Genomic DNA, 11,802 nt, shown 5'->3' with positions numbered 1-11,802 from the left:
TATAAGCAATACAGGCTGTTTATATTCACAGACAGTCGCTATAAGCAACACAGGCTGTTTATATTCACAGACAGTCGACTCAGATGACGTAGGTGGTTTTATTCACAGGCAGTTGGTATAAGTAATGACGACTGCTTATACTAAGAGACAGTCAATACAGATATTAAAAGCTGTTTTATTCACAAACAGTCGGTACAGATGATGTAGAGGGTTCTATATTCACAGATAGTCGGTACAGATGATGTAGAGGGTTTTATATTCACAGATAGTCGGTACAGATGATGTAGAGGGTTTTATATTCACAGATAGTCGGTACAAATGATGTAGAGGGTTTCATATTCACAGATAGTCGGTACAGATGATGTAGAGGGTTTTATATTCACAGATAGTCGGTACAGATGATGTAGAGGGTTTTATATTCACAGATAGTCGGTACAGATGATGTAGAGGGTTTTATATTCACAGATAGTCGGTACAAATGATGTAGAGGGTTTCATATTCACAGATAGTCGGTACAGATGATGTAGAGGGTTTTATATTCACAGATAGTCGACTCAGATGATGTAGATGGTTTTATATTCACAGATAGTCGGTACAGATGATGTAGAGGGTTTTATATTCACAGATAGTCGGTACAGATGCTGTAGAGGGTTTTATATTCACAGATAGTCGGTACAGATGATGTAGAGGGTTATCGGTACAGATGCTGTAGAGGGTTTTATATTCACAGATAGTCGGTACAGATGCTGTAGAGGGTTTTATATTCACAGATAGTCGGTACAGATGATGTAGAGGGTTATCGGTACAGATGATGTAGAGGGTTTTATATTCACAGATAGTCGGTACAGATGATGTAGAGGGTTTTATATTCACAGATAGTCGGTACAGATGATGTAGAGGGTTTCATATTCACAGATAGTCGGTACAGATGATGTAGAGGGTTTTATATTCACAGATAGTCGGTACAGATGATGTAGAGGGTTATCGGTACAGATGCTGTAGAGGGTTTTATATTCACAGATAGTCGGTACAGATGATGTAGAGGGTTTTATATTCACAGATAGTCGGTACAGATGATGTAGAGGGTTATCAGTACAGATGCTGTAGAGGGTTTTATATTCACAGATAGTCGGTACAGATGATGTAGAGGGTTTTATATTCACAGATAGTCGGTACAGATGATGTAGAGGGTTATCGGTACAGATGATGTAGAGGGTTTTATATTCACAGATAGTCGGTACAGATGATGTAGAGGGTTTTGTTCACGGTAGACGTGACCTAGGGAGTTTTACTCACAGACAGTCGCTATAAGTAACGCAGGATGTTCATATTCAGAGACAGTCGGTACGAATAATGTGAGCTGTTTTATAGTCAGAGACTGTTCATGCACGTGGACTGTCTATATTCCCAGACCTCGGTACAAACACTTTGACATGTTTATGTTCACAGTGTGTCGGTACAAACTGTTTGACATGTTTATGTTCACAGTGTGTCGGTACAAACTGTTTGAGATGTTTATGCTCACAGTGAGTCGGTACAAACTGTTTGAGATGTTTATGTTCACAGTGAGTCGGTACAAACTGTTTGAGATGTTTATGTTCACAGTGTGTCGGTACAAACTGTTTGAGATGTTTATGTTCGCAGTGTGTCGGTACAAACTGTTTGAGATGTTTATGTTCACAGTGAGTCGGTACAAACTGTTTGAGATGTTTATGTTCACAGTGTGTCGGTACAAACAGTTTGAGTTGTTTATGTTCACAGTGTGTCGGTACAAACAGTTTGAGTTGTTTATGTTCACAGTGTGTCGGTACAAACTGTTTGAGATGTTTATGTTCACAGTGTGTCGGTACAAACAGTTTGAGTTGTTTATGTTCACAGTGTGTCGGTACAAACTGTTTGAGATGTTTATGTTCACAGTGTGTCGGTACAAACAATGAAAGCTTATCCCATACAGTCGGTAGAGATAACATGGGCCGTTTATATTCACTCTCGGTCGGGACAGACAATTTAAACTGATTCCGTTCACAGTAAAAATACACCAAAAGCTTAGAGTAGAGTTGTGATTTTCTATACCTATCTGAGCTTCAAGAAGCATCCTTGATTTTACGTCACTTTTAACAATAGTCCAGCGATATCACGACTGGGGACACAACAAATGGGCTTCATTTCATCCACGTTGGGAATCGAACCCAGGTCCTCAGTGTGAGGAAAAAACGCTTTAACCACTGGGTTACCTCACCGCACCATAACAAATAAACAAAACGGAGATGCTCTTTTTCACATAAAGTAATTTAAAAATCAACGTTGCCAATAGCATGACTTTACTGAGATCTTGTTTTACACAAAGCCTCTACCCCTAACACGCGGCATCAACACTATGGTTGCCAGGCAACAATTCCTTTCCATCACTTCATCCTGATATGTTTGGGTGCAGCACACATGTGACCCCCAGTATAGTACGACCAGCTTCATTCGGAGTTAATCGGAAACTCGCGTCAGCATGTTGGTTTCGTTATTAGTAATTACTGCTGGCTCTTGGTTAACCTGACTTGAATTCTTATTACAGGAAGCCCCTGTCGAACCGAACCATATATCCTTTCTAGATTGGCTTCTAGGTAAAGCTTCAAAAGAAAATTCTGACGTATGTCAAATGATGCACATTTGGTGCTGGGAATGGATTAAATGTAAACTGACATTAAAAATACCATTGTCTTAACTAAGGACAAAATCAATTAATCGCAAGAAATCCGTGCTGAGTTAGGAAATACTGTGTTGTAAAATCAGAGGTATATAATGAAATATTAGCTTTATTTATTCAAAACAGAAGGAAAATCAGAAATGTATAAAGTGATTATATGCCTTTAAATGACTTTAATTAACCAATCACAGTCCAGTAATCATAGTATCACAAGACCACACTGTAATCATTTGCAAATCGCGAACGAATTAAGTCCTTCAAAAACATGCTAAAGCACAGAAACTGTATTTAACATATAATCTTCAAAGTCAACACTATGAGGTCTTCTTTGTGGTAATTGTTGTGCCAAATATATGTATGTCATGTATCGTAACTAGGCTGACCAATTTAGAAATACATTGTTCTTAATAACAAGTCGATCCTATTCGTTCTATGTTGTTCTTTAGGAATGAAAAAGTAATTTCCTAAACATGATCACGTTACTATTTGTTGAGATTCTGAAAAGACTAAGTCTGTCTTGATAAAAATATGAAACATATTATGTTCATTACTCTTTTAAAACGAACACTTGTATTTAATGACCATGGCTCACATCCACATCAAATCTCCGGTAAACCTTATCAGAAGGATATATTAAGTGTCTAGGAAACTAATAAATCATAAAGAAAATCAATTTATAAGGTTTGCGACATCGCAAGCATATATAATATATCGAAACGCCCAATGTTTGTCGTGGGGCGGTTCAAGCGTTTTCTCGTTACGCCAAAGACACAAGTTCGATTCCCCACATGCGTACATTGTGTGATGTCTCCCATCATGATACTGCTGGAATATTGCTAAAAGCGGCGCAAAACTAAACTCATTCACTCATTCACTCAATCCACATTGGTCGGTATGCAGGGTTTCCGATATTGGGGAATTCGCTGCACGAACAAAAACAAACAGGTTTGTATTTTCTTTTGTACGTCAGTTTATAACAATGTGTGTACCCTTTCACTAACATCTCGAAATGGAGGCCTGATTAATATCCAAAGTTTTCGCCTTGAAACACCCTAGCCCAAGAGTGTATGATGCGTAATTACTGACATATTATGTGGACTGTGAGAATGTGAACTTGGTTTACTCGCTGACGTAGCTGACACAGGTCATCGTATCCCGATGCGTAAATCGGTGCTCATGATATCAATCACTGGTGCACTCGATTATTTACATACTAGAGTCATACAGCTTGAATAAGACTGCAAATCTTACTCTATATTTAGGCGAGAATTTAATACTTCGTACGTCTTGTAGGTTCTTAACGATAAACCACTATAGAGTAGACACTTTCTGTCAGGCAGACCCTCCCCTCTAGGACACACCCCTTGCCTTGGGAGATAATTGATTAATGAGGCGCGAAAGAGTCACATCAGATCGTGTTTGTTCCGGGTCAAGGATGGCTATATTTCTGGTCGTTCATCACGGTCAAATTGTTCCACACGAAGCCTCTAATCCCAGGCATTTAATCCGCAGCCGAGACGTTGTAATTAACTTCATCTATCAGCTCTATCTGAAACATAATTGTATTAACACAGTGACAATGCTAAAGGTGATCTATAGTGTAGTTCCTACCTCCACGGCGTGACTCAGTGTAATGGACTTTTACTGGAAACGGAAGGAAAACTGCACATGCAGCTGTTTGCCTCTAGATAGCCGATGTGGTAATACAGACTCCTTGTGACAACAGTCGTATAAATTGACGTATTGTTATAATATATCATTTATTAGCTTATTAAATATTCATAATAAATATTTTATTATTGCATTATCATATGGTTCCTACTGAGAATTATTAATAAATACTTGGTAGCTTAGTGGGTGAAGCGTTCGCTTGTCGCACCAACAACCCGGGTTCGATTCATCATTCATTAGTACAATATGTGAAGCCCATTTCTGGTTACATTGCTCCGATATTGAGATAATGCCACGTAAAGCCCAATTTAAAGGGATAGTGAGTGAGTTTAGTTTTAGGCCGCTCTCTGGAGTGTTAATCCAGTGATTAACGGCATGAGCATCGATATGCGCAAGTTGGAACCGATGACGTGTGTCAACCAAGTAAGCGAGACTGACCACTCGATCCCGTTAGTCGCCTCTTAGATAAACATATATTACTGAAGATAAATTCTAAACCGGATCATCCGACAAGCATAGTCGGCTTTTATGGCAAGCGTGGGTTGCTGAAGGCATATTCTATCCCGGGCCTAAATGGGTCGCATAAACTATAAACAGATAACAATAATGATATAAAAAAAAATACAATAAATATGAAAAAACTCAAATGGGACTGGGGCTGTGTGTACTAATAGAAACTCCCGGTCAGCACCTTAATATTATGGACATAACTCTCAAAAGCGTTATATGCTGATATTGAAACAAGCTGTCCTTGCCTGTGGGTAGCCTAACGGTTAAAGCGTTCGATCGTCACACTGAAAACCCGGGTTTGATTCTCTACACGGGTAGCATGTGTGATGCCCATTTCTGGTGTCCCACGCCATGATATTGCTGGAATATAAAAGTGACGTAAGATCAAGCTCACTCACTCACCATATACCGTAGCTGCTCGATTAAACATTCATTTTATGTCTCTGTTACGGCTGTGATAAAAAACCTCTATGACTTTTATATAAGGGATTTAGCCTATGATAATGACTGCATTACAATCGAACATCGGAATACGTCATCGCCAAACAGACTAATAACATTTTAACAACGCACCTAAGAACCAAAACACTGACATCACAAAACCCGGTCTCGATAGAGCCCCGGGGAAAATATATTGCCAGATGTTAAATCGCGGAGATTTGTTAGAGTACTTGTAGACACCCATTAGATAAACTAGGTATTATTATGTTGGCATTTCACCGCATAATGATAAATTAATCTACTTGTGTTTGTGGCATACGCATGACAAATTTGACGGCCGGGGGTATTTCTTGTAACGCGAGACACTAAGCATGAGATATGACACGCTAGGACAGGGCTAATGACTCGACTTGTTTAAAGGTCATCGTGATGTGAGATGGTCTGTGTTTTTTCATTACGCTATAACATTTCGAGATTGGAAGACAGAGGAAACGAGAGAGGGGGGTGTGGGGGTGTGGAAGATTTGGAAGAGATGAGAGATGCGGAGAGAGAGGGAAAATAGAAAGAAGGGGGAGAGAGGAGACGAGAGAGGAAGGGAAAGATTGGGAGGGGAGAGATGAGAGAGAGACCGGAGTGAGATAGGAGAGAGAAGAGAGATGCGGAGAGAGAGGGAAGGGAGAAACAGGGAGGGAGAGAGGAGACGAGAGAAGAAGGGAAAGATTGGGAGGGGAGAGATGAGAGAGAGACCGGAGTAAGATAGGAGAGAGAAGAGAGATGCGGAGAGAGAGGGAAGGGAGAAACAGGGAGGGAGAGAGGAGACGAGAGAGGAGGTGAAAGATTGGGAGGGGAGAGATGAGAGAGAGACCGGAGTAAGATAGGAGAGAGAAGAGAGATGCGGAGAGAGAGGGAAGGGAGAAACAGGGAGGGAGAGAGGAGACGAGAGAGGAGGTGAAAGATTGGGAGGGGAGAGTTGAGAGAGAGACCGGAGTGAGATAGGAGAGAGAAGAGAGATGCGGAGAGGGGGGGGAGAGAGAAACAGGGAGGAAGAGAGGAGGTAAAAATGAGAGAGAGGATGTGAAATGTGATAGAAAAATAAGAGAGATCGAGAGAGGAGAAAAGTCTCTCTCACAGGAGGTCGGGGAGCCTCGTGTTTAAAGCGTTTAAGCGTTTTCTCGTCATGCTGAAGATCCAAGTTCGATTCCTCACACGGAGCAATGTATGAAGCCCAAATCTGGCTTCCCTAACGCGATATTTCTGAAATATTGCTAAGAGCAGCGGAAGCGGTCTGTAAGTAATCCAGTCTGGACCACACGATCCAGTGCTTAACTTCATGAGAATCGACGGGTGAGTGGGTCAATCAGTCAGTGTGGTTTTCCGCTGCTTTTAGCAAGATTCCAGCAATATCACTGCGGGGGACAAAAGGAATGCGCTTCACACAATGGGGAATCGAACGCGGGTCATCAGGATGACGGGCGAATTCTTTAAACACTATGCTACCCCACATCTCCCATGGCCCACAAGTTCCTCTGACAGGAAACGTGATCTACTCCGTTGTGCCCTTCTATGTGTCATAAATCAGCTCCATTAAGCATTTTCCAGGAATGCTGAATTTGTACGCATTTTCAGTGACGTCAAAGATGTTGAATACATTAATGACTATTACAACCAAACAATCTTTGTTGCCTTTCAGTGCGCTTCGCTGTCGGGGAAACACTGGAACATCCTCCTGTGTCATGGGTCATTTAACTGATAATTCTTGCCCATACACTGAATGCCAAGCCATATCTTTGTTATCACTCATCCTCGATCTTTTCCTGGCTCAAACAAATATTACAATCTCAATGATGTCTGTAGTCCTATTTTAGGAGTTGCTCATCTTGATAGGTGGTTTTACGATCGTAGGTTCGAATCTCAAGTAACGTTGTGATCCAGGGTTTGTTGGGATAATATTCGTAGCTTTAATAATCACAGCTTGTGTTACTTCAAGCTTTATCTCCCCAAAGAAGGCAGGATTGCAGGCTTTCATTAAACTTCATACGTTCCCAAACCTTTTTTTTCAACTCTGTTTGACAGCTGATTCGTGAAGATCCGGTTTAGAATTTGACTTCAGCCTGGTTCCCTGGGTCTGATGCGCCTGCAACCACTGCCTCATTCATATCAATCTAAGCGCTTTACCTTGTAATTTCACAGGGCCGTCGAAAAATATATCCGCTAAACCTACCCTGACGCGATGGATGACACGGGACGTAATGGGCGAGATGTTCGTCATCAAATGTGTTAAAATGAAGAGGCTAACTATTTCCGATCACTGTGGTCGTTCAGATCTATGTTTTATGTGTACGATTTCGTGGTAATAGCGAGCTGACACGAAATATCAAAGCACATGTCGGTGATGCAAGTAGGAGGTGTGTCATTGTTTACATATCGCCTATGTAACGACGATTTTCGTGTCTCGAAACTGCTTAAATAACGTTTTCCAACACTGAAAGTAACGATGGCCGTTGATCTGGTGGCACACACTTTGCCACTGTATCGATGCTATGAAAAACTTCTAACCACCCGTCCTCGGATTTTTCTATAGTAAATGCATGGCGCGTCTCCCTGCAGTGAACGCCGCTATGCGGCAGTGGTTGCCTGGGTCAGTGTTGGAGCGTTAGTGCAGGCGCATCAGACCCAGGGAACAAGGCTGAATTTGACATCAGCAACACATTCTGGTCGGGAGAGACGACTAACGGGATCAGGTGGTCAGACTGGCTGACTTGGTTTGACACATGTCATCCGATCCCGATTGTGTAGATCGATGCTCATGATACTGACCACTGGATTGTCTGGCCCAGACTCGTTTATTTACAGTCTATATAGCTGGAACATAGCTGACTAAAACGAAACTCACGAACTCACTCATGATATTGACCACATGACTGTCTGGTCAAGTTTCGATTATGTACACACCGCCATCATGTAACTTGTTGGAGATTTTGGTTCCCTACGTTTAATAGTTCAACAGTTCACTTCTAACTACATTTTGTTGTATATTGTTATGCATGGGGTAACGAAGGTCCACCTTAACTTTCAAACACGTACGTTTACGAGAACTTTCTTAGTCTCGTTTTTGTTATCTTGTTTCAGTTCAGGGTCAGTAGAAGTGATATATGAGCTGGCGTTTCTAGGGAAACACGGGGACACACTGTCAAACCGGATACCCGCCATCATCGAGAACCACAGCACCAAGGAACAGAGGGATGACGCCCTGCACGTGCTCATCAAGAATTTCCTGGTAGACATCCGAGTCCACTGGAAACAACCGTACAGTAAGTCGTCACTGACGTCAAAGTGGCCCCCAGTTTCTTTCATATGTCCCTGATATCATATAATTTAAGAGGTGGGGTAGCCTAATTGTTAATGTGTCCGCTCGTCACGCTGAAGACAAGGGTTCAAATCCCCACATGGGTGCAAACTGTGAACATGTGTCCTCCGTCATGAGTTTGCTGGGATATTGCTAAAAGTGGCGTAAAATCATACTCTTTCAGACTTGATTATCCAGGTTTGTATGTGGATAAAGGGTTCAACCTGATTGGGCCCTTAACCATCCTCCGTTAGACCGCTGTCCACATATCTCGCCTTCTCCATGAAGGCTCACTAACGGTTGGCCCAGCAGAGGTCTCCTCTGTGTCGCCTATTAGAGATACGCATCAGACCACTAATATACCCGCAGCTCCTAGAGGTATAACCTCAAACAGCCACGCATCTGAAACTAGACTACTCTACTGGCCAAGCGAAAGTTCCCATCCATGATCGTGGCGAAAACTGAAACATACAAAATTCATTTTGTGTGATGAATTTGATAGAGATTCATGAACACAACCAAGTACCGATCTGTTGGCGTTTAATGTGCCGAACGTCGAAAATTCGCCTGTCTCCAAATAAAAGGGACGGTGGGGTAGCCTAGTGCGTAAGGTGCTTGTTCATCACGCCGCAGACCCAGGTTTGATTTCCCACTGCACTGGGTGCAGTATGTGAAGCCCATTTCTGGTGTACCCCGCCGTGATATTGCTGTCATATCGCGAAAAGAGGCGTAAAACAAAAATCACTCACTCACTCACTCGAAGTAAATGTAGGGTCCCTTCGTATTCCTTACTTTATCACAAGTTTGATTATGTCGAACTTGGGATATGTTGAAATATTTACGAGGTCCCGTCATTGTCGACACGATGGTGTTTCATTGAAGTCAGAATTGAACAAGGGGTTCTACTTCCACCAGATATTTCATACGGGTACTCAATAGTTTTGTTGCGTTTATCTTTCAGACGCCGTCATGGCCGACGTGACGGTGCCGGTGTACAACCTCACCTACAGCAACAGCCTCGCTTACCACAACTCAACCGCCTTCCAATCACATGCTGTCCCCTTCTGTGCCGACGTAAGTCCTTTTGTCTGTTATCTGTTCATTCACAGCGTTCTCTCTCTCTCTCTGTCTCTCTCTCCCCCCCTCTCTCTCTCTCTCTGTGTGTCTCTCTCTCGCTCTCTGTTTCTCGTGTGTGCACCTTTGTTTCTCCCCCTCTTCACACAACACAGTCTGATACACAGGCACACACAAAGAGAGATGGAGACAGAAAACGATAAAAGATTCGCACAGACTCACACGCACGCACAAAGAGAGAAGGTGAGAGAAGGAAAAACATACGCAGACTCATACACAAGTACACAGAGAGAGAGAGGAGGGAGAAGAAGAACTAAAGAGATACACACAAAGAAACAGACATACACCTCCACCCACTTTCATCGCAACGAATATACCCCAACTCAAAAAACGTTATCGCTTTCTCAGATTGTGGAGCTAATGGTTTGTATTTCGATCGTGTGTTTTTTTCTCGAGACGTTTGACGTCTAAATGCGAGACGCTATTTACAGTCATTCCTGTTAAGCCTATTAGGAACACTCTATCCACGCACTGCAGATTTCATAAAGCGGTAACTGACGTGTAGGCGGTTGCTTTCAGTGCTTGTTTAGTGGTACCTTAAAAAAATGTTTAATGATTGATATGTGCCGAGATCAGCATAAAAAGCCATATATATATATATATATATATATATATATATATATAGAGAGAGAGAGAGAGAGAGAGAGAGAGAGAGAGAGAGAGAGGGGGGGGAGAGAGAGAGAGAGACAAGAAATCAAGTCGTCTTCTTTTTGTACATGCCATCAAATCAAACCTCAAACCACATATTATAAACGTCAAAGATATCAAAGTTGTGGATACGTACACAAAAAGCAGTGCAAATCAGTCTGAAAACCACGACTAGGTAGCTTAGTTTTCTCATCCCGATTTTCTCATTACACATGTAATATGTGTTTTTTACATCTCAGATGGTCTAAAAATGTCACAAGAAAACCACACCATGGTGGCAGAAACCTGTAGATACAAAAAAAAACTTTCCGTTTCGCAGTCCAAGTGCTAACCCTTTTCGGGAACATTTCGAAATTTTTACCTTTGGCTTTAAAGTCATGCCATTAGCGTTTGCTTATATTATGGCGTATGAACATGACGCCGGTCTCAAGCATCTTGACAGTCATGGTCTTAATACAGCAAGTAACGACGAATTCATCCCCTCAAGTGCAATATGGAGAGCTCGTTCCTCATGCCATTCAAGATTCGTTTAGAATTGGTCTTCAGGGACCATGCTTGTCGTGAAAGGCAACTAAGAGCTTTGATGGTTAGGCTCGCTGACTATGTTGACACATTTCCTGAATGCCTGAATGCTCACGATGTTGATCACTGGATTGTCTGATGTAGACTCAATTATTTACCAAAGCTGGAAAGTTTGGCGTTAAACGACAAACAAACAACGGTCGCCTGATCACAATGTTTGTCTGGACTGTCCCACAATGCAGCTGTATGGGGATTTATGCTAACTCTGACCCTACTAAACACACGTTTAAACATGTTTGTTTTTTTTTCAGATCGACGAATTTCTTCAAAACAGCTGGATGGGCTCACGATATCTGTCTTGTCAGGTGACAAATTTCGGGTAAGTCAGAATTAATTGGCACTAAAGGGCTGAGGACAACCGAGGGTTCAGAGTGTTCATTAGTCCTGATTGGAAACTTTACATGGATATAAAGCATAATCATGAAGCGCATTGTCTCCCGGGAGATTTATTGGAAAATATGAGGTTTAACCCTTCACGCACTCACTCACTCAAGATAGTGTAGAATCATGGCACATACGCTGCTGCGTCCAACTCTCAGTCGTATTTGAAATGACGCAAGTAACGCAAACATGTATTGTGAGTGAGTATCGTTTTATGCCGCTTTTATCACTAATCATGGCAGGGACACCAGAAATGGGCTGCACATATTACACCCATGTGAGGAATCAACCCCCTTCTTCGGGGTGACGACCCGTGAAGATCCCGTTAGAACTGGTCGAAAGAGGCGACTAACGGGATCGGGTGGCGAGGAACGATGCCTTAGTGGACACC

Source organism: Haliotis asinina, chromosome 4, assembly GCF_037392515.1.
Source record: "Haliotis asinina isolate JCU_RB_2024 chromosome 4, JCU_Hal_asi_v2, whole genome shotgun sequence".
Taxonomy (NCBI): domain Eukaryota; kingdom Metazoa; phylum Mollusca; class Gastropoda; order Lepetellida; family Haliotidae; genus Haliotis; species Haliotis asinina.
The sequence above is the reverse complement of the archived record's forward strand: the minus strand, read 5'-3'. Positions refer to the sequence as shown.